This window comes from Tupaia chinensis, unplaced genomic scaffold (assembly GCF_000334495.1).
Source record: "Tupaia chinensis unplaced genomic scaffold, TupChi_1.0 Scaffold143796_1, whole genome shotgun sequence".
Lineage (NCBI taxonomy): Eukaryota > Metazoa > Chordata > Mammalia > Scandentia > Tupaiidae > Tupaia > Tupaia belangeri.
In genome coordinates this window covers 1,689,003-1,693,485 of record NW_006203646.1, presented here as the reverse complement: position 1 = coordinate 1,693,485, position 4,483 = coordinate 1,689,003, and positions in this window count along the sequence as shown.

The window sequence follows — 4,483 nt, the reverse complement described above, 5'->3', positions numbered from 1 at the left end:
GTGAATCAATAAAATGTGAAAAAAAAAAAAAAGACATAATATGCCCTGATTAACAATGTTACTTTGTAACTATGTATATAAGGAGTTTTAGGGTGGTCCTTACCAATTTGCCAATATTGCTTATTCTAATGAGAGATGATTTATACATGAAGACTTCCACCTGTTTTCCCCCACAACCTTGACCACAAAAACTTGATTGTTGTGGCTGCTTATGTAGCAATATGTTTAAGTGACAAGCAGAGTTTAAGAAATCCCAGCTGAGCTCCTTTGGGGTACCTTTTTTCTGAGATGTTCCATACTTATATTGATGGTTCTTAATCTGAATATGTGTCTCTATGGGAACACATACTAGTTTTCTTTTGCTGTTGTAATACTTTACCACAAAATTTGTGGCTTAAATTTGGGGCCAGCAAGTGGTATGATGATAAAGTTGTTGTATTTCCACCTGGCCAACTGCAGTTCGAATTCCAGGTCTAGCAGCTTGAGGATCACGCTGAACATGTGTGTGTGCATGCTCAAGATCTTGAGAAAAGAATGAAGAACGGGTTGGAGAATGGGAGAATGAAGAAGAGATTGCAGTGTGCTCCCCCCAGAGCCCAGGGGGTGATTTCTCACTTTCCTTCTCGGTCTCTTTCCAGCAAAAGCATGTGCCCTATGGCAAAAACCTTATCTTACAGTTTTGGAAGTCTAGAGTCCAAGATCAATCTTTTTTTTGTTTTTGTTTTTGGAGAGATTTTCGCTATAGGGCGTGTGCGCTCGCCAGACAGAGAGACATTAGAGACAAAGCGAGAAATCATCCCCCGGGGAGGGGGGATGGTCACGCCGCAATCCCTTCTCCTCCATTCTCCTCTCGGGATCTTGGGCACACACGCACACGCGCCCGGCATGAGTTTTAAGCCATCGGGTCCAGGACGTGAACTGCGGTTGACTACGTGGGAGTCCAGCGACATAGCCATTACGCTAACTGCTGGTTCCCCACAAGATCAATCTTATGGGTTAAAGTCAAGGGGTCAGCAGGAGTGACTTCTGGGAATTCAAGCGAACAATCTGTGCTCTGGCCTTTTACAATTTCTAAAGGTTGTCTGTATTCCTTGGTATTTGGCCCCTTCTTGTATCTTCAAAGTCAGTAGAGAAGTATCTTTGAATCTCTCCAACTTTCTGACCTTTGCCTCTGTCTTCATATCTTGTTCTCTGACCCTGTTGCCTTCTTCATAGAAGGACAGTGATTACAAGGGGCCCACTAAACAATCCAGGATAATGTCTTCATTTCAAGATCATATCTTAACCATATCTGCAAAGTCCCCTTTACCATGTAAAATAACAGTCATAGGTTTCAGAGATGAGAACACAGATACCACTGGAGAACCCTAATTCCACCTTTCACATGCCATGACACCGAAGAGAATTAAAGCTCACAGCAGTTCTCTCTAGACCTCTTGGTGTGAGGCAGCCTTTGGCTATGATGCAGAGACTTCTTTTAATGTTGCTATTATATCTTTTTCCTGTAATAAGCTATAGATTTACTAGCTTTGTCATTTTGGGTCACTCTTCAGTAACTGAACTCTGTCCCCATTAGTGCTGGCCTCCTCATGTCACTGAACCAACAGGCAAAGAAACATTTTACTGACTAGGGTGGTTGACTCTAATTACCAAGGGAAAACTGAGTTGTTGCTACACAATAGAAGCAAGAAAGACTATGTCTGGACACCAGTGGATATTCTGAAGACACCTTGTAAAGCTTCCATGTCCAATAGTAAATGTTAATTAAGAAAAAAAATTCCTTCCCCACCCCTCCCAGTCTGGATGCCTTTTATCTCTTTCTTGCCTAACTGCCCTGAGCAGAACCTCCAAGCATAATGTTAAATACAACTGGCGAGAGCTGTCAACCTTGTCTTTTCCTGATCTTATGGGGATGGGGGAAGTCTTTCTTTCACCACTAAATATGTTAGCCATGGGTTTTTCACAAATGCTCTTCAAGCTGAGAGAATATCCCTCTATTTCAAGGTTTTTTTTTTTTTTTTTTTTTTAAAGAACATTGAATTTTGGGGATCAGCAGTTGGCATAATGGTTGTTGCTGGACTCCTATGTAGTAGACCACGGTTCAAGTCCTGGACCTAATGGCTTAAACTCACGCCAGGCACATGTATGTGTGTGGCTGAGATCCCGAGAGGAGAATGGAGGAGAAGGGATTGCAGCATGGCCATCCCCCCTGGGGGGGGGGGGGGGGGGTCTCCCCCCGGGGGGGGGGGGGAGGTGATTTCTTACTTTCTGTCTCTGTCTTTCTGGCGAGCGCACGCCCTATAGCAAAAAACCACTCCAAAAAAAAGAATATTGAATTTTTGCTAAGTACTTTTTCTGTGTCTTTGAGATAATTATGTAATTTTTTTCTTTCTATGTAATTTTTTTTTCTTTCATTAGGATAGTATGTTACACTGATTTTCATGTTGAACCAATCTTGTATTCCCAGAATAAATCCCACTTTGTCACAGTTTGTTATCTTTTGTATATGTTGCTGGATTCAGTTTCCAAGTTTTCTGTTGAGGATTTTATGATTATTTTCATAAGGGATATATTGATCTATAGCATTCTTTTCCTTATGATATTTGTTTGGTTTGGTATTGTAGAGTGAATTTAGTACTTCTCCATCTTTGATTTTTTGAAAATCTGTGGAGGTGCTGTTCTTGAATTGTTTGGTAAGTCACCAAATGACAGTAAAACCATCTGGTCCTGGGCTTTTCAGATTACTGACTCAGTATCTTTTCCTGTTATAAGTCAACTCAGATTTTCTATTTCTTTTTGAGTTAGTTTTGGGAACTTGTGCCTTTCTAAGAATTTTTTTTCATTTCCTCTAGGTTATCTAATTTGTTGGTATACAACTGTATATATTTTCTTGTAAGTCTTTTAGTTTCTGTCAGCTTGGTAGTAATCTCCCCTCTTTCATTCCTGATTTTGAGTTTGTTTTTGTTTTCTATATCTAGCTGACAGTTGGTTTGTTAATTTATTCGATTTTTTCAACTAACAAACTCTTGGTTTCATTAATTTGTTTTTCCATTTCATCTTTTCCCAATCTAATCCTCATTATTTCCTTCCTTTTATTTGTTTTGGATTTAGTTTGCTCTTCTTTTTTCACTGATTTGAAATTTTTCTTTTTCTTCTTTTTTAAAAGTTTTTCTTTGTTGTTGTTATAGGATGTGTGTGCTCGCCAGAGAGAAAGGGAAGGTGAGAAGTCACTCCCGGGGTGGGGAATGGCCATGCTGCAATTCCTTCTCTGCTACTCTCCTCTCAGGATTTTGGGCAATGCATGCACATGTGTCTGGCATGTTTTTCAGGCTGCTGGGTCTGGGACTTGAACTGTGGTTATCATGTGGGAGTCCAGTGCCTTAACCACTACAACACCTGCTGGCCCTGAGTTTTTAGTTTTTTTCACACATCTAGAAGCAGCTTTATCATTCCCTCTTGTATATGGCAGCATCAGTAGGCTTGATCTTATTCTTCAGACTTTTGAGTGTCAAAGACAATCATACCAATCAAGTAGGCACTATCCTCAGGCACATAAATCTCATTTTCAAGGGATGCCCTCTCTAAAGTTTCCAAAATCCCAACCTCTTATTTTGTCCACCTCGTCCTTACGATGTTAGTGGAACCCTGCATTTACTATCTCTGTGATACTTCAGTATTTCCTTTTGCCTTTCCAATTCTATTTGAGTTATTAATATCTTTTCTAGAAATGTTTAAAGTCAGGTATTTGGCAAACCCATAACAGCTTTCAATAAAATCTGCACGAGAGTGACATCTGCTGGTCATAAAGATTACATCCTTGTCTCTTTGAAATCAATGACCTAATTAATTATATAGTAAAAATATAAGAAAAACAATGATCTTTTCCTTGAGGAAAAAAAAAGGAACTAATGTATATTACTTATCTGTGCCAATATATGTCCCATTGGTGGAGATTGTTTTAAACTGAAAAAAAATCCTTCATTTTAGTGAATACTTTTTCATTTAATAAGGAGAAAATAAACTTGTAATTTGAAAATAAATTAAAACTATAGTTAGCTAATTTATTAAAAATGTCCTTTGAGTTTTTGTTTCAAAGCATCAATTAATTCTAAATTCTAGTAAACTTAATGAAACACTAGCCATCAAAGATTTCATCCTAGTCCTAGTGTTGTCTTGTGAAGTCCCAGGCTTCATACATGCTCCTGTTCCTATCCCTACTTCCTCTCTATTTTTATATGTGCATATAAATTAAACTGTATACACATACATCTAGATTTGTTCCTATATTAATGCACTGAAAATTTCCTTTAAAAAAAAATCATTTATTTATTTGTTGTGATTTCCATGCCTCGAGGTCTTGCACTTGAACCACGTCAATCATGTGGGACTTCAGTACCTCAACCACCACACTACCAGCCAACCCTCCCCTGCCACACACACACCAACACACACACACCCACAAACACACACACCACCTGCCACA